A 16,029-nucleotide genomic window follows, 5' to 3' on the forward strand; every position below is an offset into this window, starting at 1 on the left:
GAACAAGTGATTCTCTCTGGCATATCTACAGATCCATGTACTACCACCTGCAATATCGGCAACAAACAGAGAAAGAAATCAATGACGGTCACAGCATAATCAATAGGAATCAGAATATCAAAATTAGGGTTTAACACTATTCAACAGTAATGGTGTAAAACCATACCTTGAATCAATTATTAAGATGGTGAACTTTGAGAGGAATCAAGATTTGATCTAGGATTTAGATTTAGAGAGATTCACCAAGAATAAGCTTAGGGTTTACCAAAATTTAATGGGATTTTACTATTTGACAAGAGGATATCAAATATTATCGTACAGTAGAAACTCTATAAATTAATGTTGTCGGGACCATCAAAACTTATTAATTAAACGAGATATTAATTAACCGATAAATTAATAAATTTTTAATTTATATATTAATTAATATTTTATTAACTTATAGATAAATTTCATATCACAAGTTTAGACAGAATTGATGCTTTCGTCATTGTAAACATCGATCAACAGATAACAAAAATTTAGACAATTTGGATCAACATACAGACAATGAAATCACTCAAGACTTGCAAAATTTGATCGAGAAATTGGCCTATCACAATTCAATGAATCTCGAAGATGTCCTAAATTATCCGAAAGAAAATGAAGTTACACAGTTGTTGACTGATGACGAAATAATCGAGAGCGTTATGGGAACTTATAAAGATGTGGAAGAAGATAATGAAAGTTCTATAATAGAACCCCCTTCACGAAATGAGGCTATTAAAGTGGCAATCACATTGAATAATTTGTTGTTCAGTTATGAGAACAACACCAAATTTTATTTACAATCATAAGAAAAATTAGAGATGAAATTCAATGCGATATTGATTTTAGCAAAAATAAGAAGATAATTAAATCATTTTTCAAAAAGTCTTCGTAAATCACTAATATATTGAATATGTATATGCATTATTAATTTATATTTCATACGGGGTTAACATAGGTAATCAAAAATGTATTATCTTATAATTTTAACGAATTATTAATTTGGCACGCTGTCCCCCCGACTCGGAACCATCCAAAAATATTATTTAAGAGAGTTTATTAAATAATGGAGTATTAAATAAAAGAGTTTCTACTGTATATAGTAAAATAGATTTGGTGGTGTTGTCGGACGAAATATTGGTGGTGTGAAACAACTAAAGATTCTTATTGGTCGAAATACTCTCTGGTGGGGCCAGAAGCTCTAGGAAAAGAGCTTTGTTCAGCTTTGAACCACAACAGAGAAAATTCACATGAAATCATACCATATTATTTAATTTAATTAGCTTGCTAGAATTACACATATCAGCCGGTTAATTAAGCTTCCATAGTTGGTTTATGTTATACTCTTCTGATTTTGGAAAAGAGGGAGTATGAAGTACGTAATTGTCTATGTTTATTACATAATCTTTTAAGATATCCTTTTTTTTCGGTAGATTATGATGTAGATTGAGTTTATAATTTTCTTATATCGGCTAGTTATCAAAAAGACAACGGAGTTTACTAATTAAATCACATTTAATTCATAAACTATTTTCTGACAACTGACTTGGTTTGGAGTTTCCTAAGATTGGAACCTTGTGGTTGTCTTTAGGACATTCTTGATATTATAGTGTTTAACAGCAAGATTCTCTGTTGTGATTCAATGGAGATTATAAAACGTAATAAAAAAAATCAAGAATGTCTTTCTCTTGAAAATGAGTTACTTTGGTTGGTATGTTCATCATTAACTGTATTGAAGTACGTAGTTATTGATGGCAGAGCATGATGGTAATAGAGAAGGATTACTGTGGAAGACTAAGTATTATGAGAACTGTCCAGGTTGCAGAATCGACACTCGTAAAGAAACAGATTTAGGAATACCTTACAAGGACTTGCTTTTTATTTGGATTGTGGCATTAACCACTTGTGAGTGATCATGTTGATGTCAAGTTTTCTCTCAAGATGTTTCATCCCTAACCAGGAAACATTTTCTAATACCTGAGTTCCTTTTGCAGTTCTTCCAATATCATCTCTGTTCCCCTACATATATTTCCTGGTATGCAATGGTAAGTCCATAGAATTTTCATCATCATGCATGTTAGTAAGTTTTATTCCAATTTTTTTGTGTAGATAAGAGATTTCAATATCGCAAAAAGGCAGGAAGATATTGGATACTACGCAGGATTTGTAGGTCGGTATGATCCATCTTTACAATTAGCCACTAAGAATTTAACTTGTTGTCTCGTTGAGTTTTTTATCTTTTTAAACCATTCCATTTTTTCCACACCTTACATTTTGTTTTTTCTTTTATTAGGATGTGTTTACTTGTTTGGAAGAGCTTTAACTTCAGTATTGTGGGGAATCTTAGCTGACAGATACGGTCGAAAACCTATCATAATCCTGTGCTCCACTTCCGTGTTAGTATTTCTTATAGTTATTCACTTACCAATTTCAACTTGAAATTTTCTAACACAGTTTTGTAACGGTTGGGACATATTCCCTAATAATACTGTTATGGGATAGATTTCCAATCACATTAGTGAAACTGGGACATATTTCCGGTTCTCCCTTATATATGATCTAAATCTAATCTAATCTGTCAATAAATAATTATCATATCAGGATTATATTCAACGCTCTATTCGGTCTCAGTACAAACTTTTTGATGGCAGTTTCTATGAGATTTCTTCTGGGGTGTTTCAGTGGTATATATGGACCAGTTCAAGTATGTAGTTTTTGTTTCTTGTTTTTGATGGCTGTTTCAGTGGTATATTCTATATATGGACCAGTTCAAGTGTTTTTGGTTTTTCTGCATTATACTTCTTTGAGTATGTCTGTTGAACATTTTTCAGGCTTATGCTGTCGAAGTTTGTCAAAAAGAATATCAAACTTTTGCACTTTCAGTTGTACGTTTTTTTTTAAACATTTTTCATGAGAACAAGATATTCAGTCTTATTTCATAGATAGTGATGGATACATTTTGTATGTTTTTCTCATACTAGTGTTGGGTGCAATAATCAAAAACAAAGAAAAATCAAATAAGCAAAAGTTATTGATACTTAGCTTCTTTATAATGGAAGTGATTGCTTTGACGAAACGAACAAGCTCCCCGTATCTCCGCAACAGCAACAAGGCAAAACTTTGGAAAATAGAGTGAGTCACGTGTTCAACACGCTGTCCTTAAGACATTAGCGCCCGGCTACACTCAAGAGTGATGCTATAGCCCTCACAGGACGGATATCTCCAGGATAAAACACCCTAATACACCTACTACTAGCATATGTAGTAGATGCTCAACTTGAGCTTGGCAACTCCGAAAAAACCATTAAGGAAAATCGCGAATGCTTAAAAATCGCTATAAAATATTTTCCTTTAGGGGTCCCTCTAAAATATAGAGCAACCCCTTTCCCATAGATTTTACAAAAGTAGTGAAATTCTTTATATAATTGACAAATACAACTTAAGAAGAAAAACTCCCCGATGTGGGACTAAAAGGTTTATATAGTTTCTTAAAACTACTAAAAATTGGAAACTCCACGATGTGTGACTAAAAAGTTTCATTCACAAAATAAAACAATAAATTATAATTTTTTATTAAAACTTTAAAAAATTATTTTTTTTATTAATCGTTTTCCAACAATCCCCCACATGAATGAAAACTCAATAAAACATGAAAACACAGATAGATCTTGGTAAATAAACATCCCAACCTCACGATCCAAACAGATTGATCGTGCAAGTGTTGAAATCATACTAGTCATTTCTACGTCCTCTCCCTCACACAAAAGTGTGTTGACCCCAGGGTCATACTATGGATTGCATAAATCATAATAGTATTGAGAGCTTTCATCTTTAGTTCTCACATGGTGAGACTATAGGTATCTTTCACCAAAGTGAAAAAGCATGAACTAGTGAACCGTTAGTGACCTTTAGGTCCTAAGTTCCAGTAATACCAAAACCATCAAAATGAAAATCACATAAAAAACGCAGGAAATACCATTTTAGGCAGAGGTGTCCATGAGGTCTTGAACCTTTGCTTAGTGAGATATTACCAGAATTACTTGCTAGAGACAGTGAACTATGTCTTGAACTGCTAGCATTTGATGTAATTCGTGATAACAACCACGGGTGATATCTCCAAGATTGCTGCCAAGCTCGTGCCGTTTTGTCCGTTTTGGCCCTGGACGTATCCTGTTTCTCAGAATGCTCTAGAGAATCAGCTCATATTCTCACAGGAAGCGACCCACTTCCTCATTCAGATAGGTGAGTTTCCATAAAGAGTGTTACTGCTACACCCCACTTCAATCTTAAATTGAAACTATAGAACTCATTAAGACTTATTAAAAAGTCATCCTCCACATGCAGTCACACTATCACGTCTACACCATAGGGAAGGGACAGAGAATGAAAATCTCTGATAGTGTTTACCTTTACCCACCACAAATTAGTTGTCTCATTCGAAACCTTGATCATGGGATCTCCAGTCAGCAAGGTTGAGTATCCTTCATGGCAAGTTTAATATATGAGCTTAAGCCCCAACCCCCTCGATGCATTTTTAACTATCTCTTTGTACAAACCTTTCGTCAAAGATTGCGCGATATTCTCCTTGGACTTTATCCAATCAATGGAAATAACGCCGATTGAGATTAGTTATTTCTTAGCTTTAACTATTATAGCTTGGCTAACACAATGTATAGATATAGCTGGCACAGGCCTATGCCAAAGAGGAATGTCTTCTAAAAATCATCTTAGGCACTCGGCCCCCTCTCATGCTTTATCTAACGCAATACTCTCAGATTCCATAATGAATTGAGCGATATGTTTGTTTGGAAATCTTCCAACAACAAACCCACATGTTAGAGTGAAACCATATCCACTCGTAGACTTAGACTCCTCTGAGTCAACTATCCAGTTTGCATCATAAAGTCCCAAGGACAACAAGATACCTTTCATAAATCAAAAGAGTATTTTAGGTACCATAATACTCTACTCAGTGCATCTGAATTCTCTTGCTCTGGACTACAATTATATCCACTTAACTTACTCACAATATAGGCAATGTCTGGACTCTTACAGTTCATTAAATTCATCAGACATCCTATAACTTTTGAGTATTCAAGTTAAGATACTCCACTACCCTTATTTTTCTTGAGACTACAAGAATAATCGTACGAAGTACAAGCAGGTTTACAATCAGACTGATTGTATCTCTTAAGCACAACTCAACATAATGAGAACGACTAAGACTTATAAATGTTTGATTATCTTCTAATCCTCATCCCTAAGATTACATCAAAAGGGCCCAAGTCTTTCAAGTCAATGTTCTCATTCAGTGCATGTTTTTAGTGGAATTGATCACATCTATGTTTGTATCAAGCATATCATCAACATACAAGCATACAATTACACAGACATCCTTAACAAGTTACTTGTAGACATACTTGTCAGATTCATTAATTTAAATCCACTATCCATTATCACATGATTAAATTTTCCATGTCACTGTTTACGTGCTTATTTGAAAACCATACAAAGATTTTTCAAATTACAAACTTTGTATTCACAACCTTTCACTACAAAGTCTTCAGGTTGATCTATGTAAATTTCTTTACCTAATTCACGGTTTTAGAAAAAGCTGTCTTAACATCCATCTGATGTATCTCTACGTTCTTTATGGCAGCAATAACAATTAGTATCTCAACGGAAGTAATTTCCGTCACAATTGAATTAGAATCAAGGAAATCTACACCTTCTTTTAGTTTATAGCCTTTAGCTACCAACTTAGCTTAATATTTTTCCACAGTTTCATCTACCTATCGTTTCCTCTTAAAGACTCATTTACATCCCATGGTCTTACAACCTGGAGGTAAACTAGCAAGCTCCCAAGTCTGGTTCCAACGGACTGAGTCCATTTCACTAAATGAAGCTTCTTACCAGAATGGGGTTTCAGTAGATATTAAGGCTTCTTTACAAGTCTGTGGCTCAGACTAAGCTAGGCATGTTATGAAGTCGGTTTCATAAGAAGTCTCAAGTCTAATTATTTTACTTCTCTTAGGCTCAACATCAACTTCATCTTCCTTTAAAATAAGTTCTGACTATTTGAAGATAAATCTAGGGGATCAACAACACATCTCTAATGAGGTACAGGTTTAGAATAAACATGTTCAAAGAACTCAGCATCCCTAGATTCCGTAATAATATTCACACCAATGTCAGAAAAAATCAGAACACACAACCAAAAATCTATTTGTAGAAGTATACTCAATATACCCTATACGAAAACACAATCAACATTTTTGGTTTCAATCTAGTTCTTTTAGGAAGAGGAATTACAATCTTAGTCAAACGCCCCCACACTTTGACACATTCATAAGAAGGTCATCTACCGTTCCATAAACCATATGGAGTTTCATCTGATTCTTAAAAGGGTACTTTATTCAGGATATACTAGTTAAGAGGACTGCCTCCCCCCACAAGGCCGCAGGTAATCCTGAACTAATCAACATGGAAATTATCATCTCCTTAAGGATACGGTTGTTATGTTCAAGGCTTCTAATTGGTTTCCAACTTCAAGTTTATACATCTTAAGGCTTCTAAGGCGTCATCCTTATCCTAAGCAAGTATACAAGATAGTACCTCGTACAATCATCTACGGAAGTTATAACCATCTTTTACCACAGTGGTTTTGGGTTGAACTCATGTCAACTAGGCCTAACTGAATTAATTCTAAAGGCTTAGAATTACTCTGAACATTTGTGCTAAAAGATTTTATAGCATATTTTGATTCTTCACAGATTTCACTTTTGTGTTCAAAATCCAAACTAAATTTGGGTACGAAGCCTATGCTAGCCAGTTAAGCATTGACTTATAAGTTTACGGTTCCAAGTCTACCACGTAAAACAATCAATCACACAAAGATATCACAAGAATCAACTACGTTCACATCATCAGTTTTTCCGTTAAGCTTATATAGACCCAAAGTCCTATAACTCTTGCTTAAAAAATCACTGCCTAGTTACAACAAGTTTTCCATATTCAATTAAGATCTTAAATATTTTTCCATCTACAACAGAACAAGATACAAGATTTTCGCATATGCTCGGAACATGAAAACTTCATTCAATGTGAGAATATTACAGATATGAGCTTCTGCTCGACCTTTTCCTTTTATGCAACCTCTATTGCATATGAGTTACTCAATAAGAGTTTCTCGACATCCCCTATCCTATGATAGGAGGTGAACAGGTCTCTGTTTCAACAAACATTCTTGGTGGCTCCAAAGTCCACCTACTGGTCTCTCACATTGGTTATTAAAATAACTTCCGACATCATGCCACCAAACTCGTTCTAGTTTGTTTCAACTAAATTAGCATTAACTTTCTACTTATTAAGGTTTTTATGTTGTCTACAATTTACTGCCGCGTGGCCAGGAATTTTACAAACATAACACTCACCCTTAACTAAAGTAATTCCGGATTCAGGTTTACGAAATATACCTTTATCATGAAGACCATGCTTAGAGTTGCGTTCGATGTTCTCACCTTTGCCATCTTTGGAAGATTTGTTTCCAACCACATGCGACTATTAGCCATGTCCCTCGGAGATGACACCTTTATTCACAAATCACAATTCCAAATCAGAAAGTAAAATATGAGTTTTGAAGATAACATCTATATATACAAACTTCGTTTGAATCAGCGTTTCAAAAAACTCATGGTTACCCCACAAAAATTAATTTAGTTAACAACAATTTTCTGCTCGTCAGAATTTTTCAGAAACGTTTTTCTGTTTTGTAAAATATCAAAAAAATACTTTTACAACCCGCAAAATTCTGAAATTTTGCGCGGGTAAGTATCAGGATGTCTAATACGTTGTGTCAAAAGGGTTAATAGAAATTCCTTCTAGATTAAAAGATAAAATTGAAACTCTACAGATGACCAGAAATTCGTTTTTGTTTTTTCACTCCACAATTAACATCCATGATTCACAAACCAATCAATCGTTTTCGATTATTACAAGCGCTAATGTCTTAAGATTGTTGGGTGCAATAATCAAAAACAAAGAAAAATCAAATAAGCAAAAGTTATTGATACTTAGCTTCTTTATAATGGAAGTGATTGCTTTGACGAAACGAACAAGCTCCCCGTATCTCCGCAACAGCAACAAGGCAAAACTTTGGAAAATAGAGTGAGTCACGTGTTCAACACGCTGTCCTTAAGACATTAGCGCCCGGCTACACTCAAGAGTGATGCTATAGCCCTCACAGGACGGATATCTCCAGGATAAAACACCCTAATACACCTACTACTAGCATATGTAGTAGATGCTCAACTTGAGCTTGGCAACTCCGAAAAAACCGTTAAGGAAAATCGCGAATGCTTAAAAATCGCTATAAAATATTTTCCTTTAGGGGTCCCTCTAAAATATAGAGCAACCCCTTTCCCATAGATTTTACAAAAGTAGTGAAATTCTTTATATAATTGACAAATACAACTTAAGAAGAAAAACTCCCCGATGTGGGACTAAAAGGTTTATATAGTTTCTTAAAACTACTAAAAATTGGAAACTCCACGATGTGTGACTAAAAAGTTTCATTCACAAAATAAAACAATAAATTATAATTTTTTATTAAAACTTTAAAAAATTATTTTTTTTATTAATCGTTTTCCAACAACTAGTTGAACATGGGCAATAGGGATGATAGTTGGGCCCGCTCTTGGAGGTTCCCTTGCACAGGTATAGAGTAGAAGAAATAGTTTATCGCATATGAATATTTGATACGAATTGATATTATTTGTTGGGGTAGATCTAAATATATCAATGCTGTTCTAGCCTGCAGAGAAATATCCATACATATTTACAAGGGATTCTCTTTTTGCGAGGTAAGAAATATTAATTACATGTATACGTTCCATTTTAGTTCCTTCGTGAATGAATTCAATAATTTATGTGACTTTTCAATATAATGCAGATTTCCCTACTTCCTACCTAGCCTTTGTATATCAGTATGTGCAATAGCTGCAACTATAGCTTGTTGTTGGCTTCCGGTACGTTTAATTTCTTCATCCAAATATAGTTCGTATTCATGTGTAGAGATGCGTATAAAGAAGTAGTTTTCTAATACCAACTGTAAAGATTACTGTTCTGTGAGTTCGGGAAAGGCAGAAAGGATTACATTATTTTTATGCACCTAGTGCTTGCTGAAGAAAAGTCCTTTGTGTCATTGTTTTCCTGAAGTTGAACTAGACACAGTAAATGGAGGATCTCCAAACATATTGATTTCTGATGTGTAATTTGATAATGTGATAGGAAACATTGCACAAACATATCGGGATAGCATCGTGTGAAACTGGTATGAATGGAAGGATACAAGAGAATAAGGAGATAGGACTGATAGATTCCAAGGAAAGCCTTCTTACAAATTGGCCGTTAATCTCAAGTATTGTCGTATTATGTGTTTTTTCACTTCAAAGTATGGCCTACACTGAGGTAATTGAACCATTAGCTGACTTTCATATGCTATTGCTTTTTAAGTTTTGAACTTATGCCTTCTCAACAATATGATTTTCGATCATTTTTGACAGATTTTCTCATTATGGGCTGTAAGTCCTAAAATATTTGGTGGATTGAGCTATACCACGAAGGATGTTGGCCAAATTCTTTCAATCTCAGGTATATTGATTTATCTATTCTATGGTCGTGTTTTTGTTTGAAGGCTTTATCTGTTGTGTTGCTGTCAAGTTACCCTCATATAGCTACACTATCTGGGATCAGCCTTTATTTGTTAGTAAATACCGCATCACTTTTGAAGAACATTTTCTCTGTAAGTTTTTTTTTTATCATTATTTTCTCTGTAAGTTGTACAAGCTAAAAAATGAAGGTTTTCTTTCCTCTTGTTTCAACAAATCGGTATATATCAACCTTTGACAATTTTATTACTCAACAGATGTCTATTTTTACTGGGTTTATCATCCTGCAAAACAACACAGTTGTAACTCTCTCTCTCTCTCTCTCTCTCTCTCTCTCTCATTTTTACTATTCTATAACGGCTTCGGAAGTTACATAATCCTAGTTTTATGACTTCGAGAATTAACGCAGTCCCAGCACCAAAGAGGGGCAGCAAACGGAATTTCATTAACCGCAATGTCTCTTTTTCAAGCATTTGGTCCAGCTGGTGGTGGTGTTCTGTAAGTATAAAACGTGTTTGCATTACGTTGTTATCTGTTAGTATTAGGAGAGTTATATATGGGCTGGAGACTGTTGGTTTGAGACCCAGGGACCCATCTTCACAGTCTACAGATTGAGACCCATCTTCACAGTCTACTGCCTAAACTGTTATGGACAGTCCAATGTCTAAACTGTTATGGACGGTCCATTGTAAGGTCGAACTCTAAACTAGGGTTGTATGTCTTGTATAAGAGGCAGGTTGAATGAATGAAATAGATACGAACTATTTTGATATATGTGTTTAGAAAATCAAACATGGCATCAAGAGCCAGAGTTGATTAACACGAATAAGAAAACCCTAGAACAGTAAACATGGCGGATGATACAGAATCATCTAAAAGAGGAAAAGAGGTAGAAAACAATATGCAAAAGAAGAAACCATAATATCATCTGGGATCAAGTGATGGACCAGGGATTGTCATCACACCGATTGTGTTAAAGGGAGCAAACTATGATGAATGGGCTAGAGCAGTGAGAAGATCATTGATAGCCAAAAGAAAATTTGGTTTTGTTGATGGAACCGCCAAAGAACCAAAAGAACCTGAGGAGTTAGAGGAGTGGATTGCAGTGCATTCAATGCTGGTTTCTTGGATCAGCAATACATTGGAGACAACTATTAGATCAACGTTGGGGGATTATGATGATGCGAGCATGTTATGGACGCACTTGAAGAGGAGATTTTGTGTTGTAAGTGGAACTCGGATATGCCAGTTGAAAGCTGCCTTAAGCGAACGCAAACAGAAGAAAACTGAGGAGGTTGCAGTGTACTATGGGAGATTGAAAAACATATGGGATGAGATGGTGACGTACATGAAGATACCGAAGTGTAGCTGTGGCCAGTGCACGTGTAACATTGCAACACAGGTTAGTACGTTGAGAGAAGAAGATTTCTTACACTATTTTTTAATTGGTTTGGATACCATGTATAGCTCCTTGCGTGAACAATTACTGGCAAGAGAACCACTGCCATTTATAGATGTGGCTTATCAAGCTGTGGTTAATTCGGAACGTCTAAAATTGGGGGACGGAGTTGTGGCATCTCAGACAAAGGACAATGTTATGGCGTTCAAGGTTCAGTCAGATCAGCGTCCATACAATAATATGTATGATCCTAACAAATTTTGCAAGCATTGTAGCCGAGAAGGGCACTCACAGGAAGGGTATTTTCAGCTGATTGGATACCCGGAATGGTGGGGTGACAGACAAAGAGGTGGAAGAGGATATGGTCGAGGAGGCCGAACTGGTGGTCGAGCTGGTGGTCGAGGACGTGCTGGTGCCGGGTTTGTGAACAACAGAGGAGGTAGAGGACAAGACAATATACGTGCGCATAATTTGAGCATCTCGGCAGCAACAACATCTCATCCTGTCACTGGGTCTTCAGGAGATGCATCAGGACTGACAGGCGTGACTACAAGTCAAGTTCAGCAGGTTCTTAAATATTTAAATTCAAGAAAAATCAGTTCTCAGCTCCAAGGTAAGACAAATCAAACATCCTGGATTATAGACACAGGAGCTACAAATCATGTCACGTGTAAAAGAGATGATATGATAAATGTGAAAGATATTAGAGCATGTTCGGTGGGACTGCCGGACGGAAAATATGCTCACTCTGAGAAAATAGGAACAGTTATTCTTCCTGGTGGTTTGAGATTGGAAAATGTGCTTTATATGCCACGGATAACTTGTAACTTGATTTCTATTACACAACTCATTGATGAGGTAGTATGTAATGTTCAATGTACTAAAAATTTATGTCTTATACAGGACCGGTTGACGAGGAAGGTGATTGGAGTGGGTGAGAGACGAGGTGGACTATATATGTTCTGTGGTGTGCCTCCAGTTAAAGTGCTTACGGTGAGTGAGGATACGTATGAGCTGTGGCATCAGCGATTGGGACATCCATCAGAGAAAGTGCTACAACGGTTACCGGGTCTGGGTAGATTATTGAAGAAAAATAATGATGCGTGTGATATTTGTCCACGTGCAAAACATCGTAGAAGTAGTTTTGCTAGTAGTTTGAGCAAATCCAGTTGTAGTTTTTATTTGGTTCATATAGATTTGTGGGGTCCTTATAAGACGTGCTCGTCTTCTGGAGCACAATATTTTCTGACAATAGTAGATGATTTTTCAAGAGGTGTGTGGATTTATCTAATTCAAAGCAAAACTGAGGTTGAACCGATATTTCTTAACTTTATTGCGCTTGTGAAACGTCAATTTGGTAAAGAAATCAAAATTGTTAGAAATGATAATGGAACTGAATTTAATGCATTACGTGGCTATTTTAAGACTAATGGAATAGTTTTTGAGACATCCTGTGTAGGAACACCTCAACAAAATGGAAGAGTTGAGAGAAAATATCAGCACATAATGAATGTGGCAAGAGCTTTGAGATTTCAAGCAAATTTACCGATCCGATTTTGGGGAGAATGTGCTTTGACAGCAGCGTATTTGATTAATCGTACGCCTACACCGGTTCTAAACAACAAAACTCCGTATGAAGTTCTATTTGGGAAACCGGCACCATATAGTCAGTTGAAAGTATTTGGTTGCTTGTGTTATGCACATGATCAAAGTAGTAAAGGGGATAAGTTTGCAAGTCGAGGAAGAAGGTGCGTCTTTCTGGGTTATCCTTTTGGGAAGAAGGCATGACAAGTATATGACTTAGACAAAAGACAATTTTTGGTTTCAAGGGATGTAGAGTTTCATGAACATCAGTTTGCTTACATATCTATGGTACCTGATAAGCCAACTGAGATAGTTCGGGCTAATAATGACGTGTGTTGGAGTGATGATGAAGAAATAGTGCAGCAAGAGAACCCAGAAGATATTACTGAGAACCCAAACTACATTACTGAGAACCCGGAAGACAGTACTGAGAACCCAGAATATATTACTGGGAACCAGGAAGGTATTACTGCGAACCCAGAAAACATTACTGAGAACCCGGAAGACATTACTGAGAACCCGGAAGATGATACTGAGAACCCAAAATATATTACTGAGAACCCTGTGGTCACGAAGGAAGAAGTGACGGAAGCTAGTATGGGTAAAGGAAGGAGACAGAAGATTCCGTCTAGTCGGCTCAAAGGTTTTGTAACGCACACTGTACGAGAAAATAGTCCATCTCATGCTCACTCTCCACAGTCATCATCCTCAGGTACGCCGTATCCTTTGACGTATTATGTTAGTTGTGATAAATTCTCTACAGTTCATAAAACGTTTCTTGCAGCAATTACTGCTGGGTCTGCGCCTAAAAATTTCAAAGAAGCCATGAAGCATCCAGGATGGCGTAAGGCAATGACAGAAGAAATACGAGCTTTGGAAGAACAAGGAACATGGGAATTAGAAGAATTACCGCCGGGAAAGAAATCTCTTGGGGGTAAATGGATTTACACAGAGAAGTATGATGAGAATGGACAGTTGGTGCGGCTCAAATCTAGAATGGTGATCTTTGGGAATCATCAAGTAGAAGGGTTGGATTACAATGAGACATTTGCACCAGTGGCGAAAATGACGACAGTGCGGACTTTCCTAGCTGTGGCAGCAATTAAGAATTGGGAAGTGCATCAGATGGATGTACATAATGCATTTCTTCATGGAGACTTGGAAGAAGAAGTGTATATGAAAATACTACCTGGATTTGCTCAAGGTAAGTCTAATATGGTGTGTAGGATGAAAAAATCTTTATATGGTTTAAAGCAGGCTCCTCGGTGTTGGTTTGCAAAATTGTCTGCAGCTTTGAAGAATTATGGGTTTCGGCAATCATATTCCGATTATTCTCTTTTTACCATGACTATGGGAAAAACCCAACTTAACGTTTTGGTCTATGTGGATGATTTGATAGTTGCGGGTAATGATTTAGTTGCGCTTGATCAATTCAAACTTTACTTGGGACAATGTTTCAAGATGAAAGATTTGGGAAAGTTGAAGTATTTTCTGGGTTTGGAGGTGGCACGGAGTGCACAAGGTTTTTATATGTGTCAACGCAAATATGCGTTGGATATCATCGTCTTTCTTTGGACAAAGGAGATTTGTTCACGGATGTGGAAAAATATCGAAGACTGATTGGGCGTTTAATCTATTTTTCCATGACTAGGCCAAACCTAGCATATTTTGTTCATATTTTGTCTCAATTCATGCAACTGCCGAGAATAGCACATTGGGAAGCGGCTCTTCGTGTGGTTCGATATTTGAAGAAGAATCCTGGGCAGGGAATTCTGTTGCGCTCTGATAGTGGTCTTAATTTGAAAGGATGGTGTGACTCAGATTGGGATGGTTGTCCCTTAACTAGACGCTCGTTGACAGGATGGTTTGTTCTTCTTGGGTAGTCTCCAATATCCTGGAAAACTAAGAAGCAACATACTGTTTCTCGTTCGTCAGCTGAAGCGGAATATAGATCTATGGCGGCGGCGACGTGTGAATTAAAATGGTTGAAAAAATTACTGGGTGATTTGGGAGTTCATCATCCACATGGAATGCGTCTTCTATGTGATTGTCAATCGGCTTTCTATATTGCTAAGAATCCAGTTTTTCATGAACGAACAAAGCATATTGAAGTTGATTGTCATCTGGTTAGAGATGCTATCATGCAGAAGCTTATTACGCCTTCTTACACTCCTACAACAGTGCAATTGGCGGATATTTTTACTAAATCTTTAGGGAAAGCTCAGTTTCAGTTTCTTATTTCCAAGATGGGCATGTGTGATCTCCATGCTCCGTCTTGAGGGAGGGTATTAGGAGAGTTATATATGGGCTCGAGACTGTTGGTTTGAGACCCAGGATTGAGACCCATCTTCACAGTATACAGATTGAGACCCATCTACACAGTCTACTGTCTAAACTGTTATGGACAGTCCAATGTCTAAACTGTTATGGACAGTCCATTGTAAGGTCGAACTCTAAACTAGGGTTGTATGTCTTGTATAAGAGGCAGGTTGAATGAATGAAATAGATACGAACTATTTTGATATATGTATTTACAAAATCAAACAGTTAGATTAAACACAAAATTGGTTAAAAAGATCAAAATCAATAATTCCTGGGTGAAAATGACATTTAGATTTTGATACTGTTTAAATGGACAAAAATTTAAAAATAGCTAGGATGTAAACAGTTTCATCCTACCCATTTTCAAATACTTTTTCTTATTTTTAATTTACATCAGGATGCATCCAGTTTCATCCTTGTTGTTTTTTAAGTTTAAGTCAGGATGAATCCAGTTTCACCTTTGCTATTTTTTTGGCGTCCATTTCACCCATACAAATTTTCACTCGTCCATTTGAACATGTTTTAAATATATTTGGACAAATGACCCATTTTCCGTAGATTATACAGGTACTAATTTTCCCATGTATGCCATTTTTTTATGTCCATTTTACTATGTGTAATTACAATGGCTTTTGTTCTTGCAGCTTTTCACTGGCACAGAAGCGTATAAATGCTTCCGTTCTACCTGGTTTGATGCTTTACCTTACAGAAAAACAAATTAGTCACTGGAATTCTTAATCAGATATTGAGGAATGCTGTTTTGCTTGTCGAGTGCAGGTAACCACTTGGTTTTCTTCGTCCTAAACTTAGTTTTGGTGATTGGATTAGTCTTAACTTTCAAACCATTCCTGGTACGCCCTAAACTACATGGATAAAAATATAGAGAAGCAAATTCAGCAAGATGGTAGGAAGAGGGATGTTATCAGCTGCAATTATAGTCAGCTCCGTAGATGAAGATAAGTTTTTGAAGAGTACTGACATCAGTTCGTCAATGGATGATTAGGCGCTTCTTCCGGTTGAAGGACTTGA

The 16,029-nt window shown here is 36.3% G+C and overlaps 1 pseudogene; it reads left to right on the plus strand.

Moving 5' to 3' along the window:
- Positions 1-1,778: 1,778 nt before the first annotated feature.
- LOC113296151 lies at positions 1,779-15,875 on the plus strand (annotated as a pseudogene).
- The last annotated feature ends 154 nt before the right edge of the window (positions 15,876-16,029 follow it).

Source organism: Papaver somniferum, chromosome 7 (genome assembly GCF_003573695.1).
Source record: "Papaver somniferum cultivar HN1 chromosome 7, ASM357369v1, whole genome shotgun sequence".
Taxonomy (NCBI): Eukaryota; Viridiplantae; Streptophyta; class Magnoliopsida; order Ranunculales; family Papaveraceae; genus Papaver; species Papaver somniferum.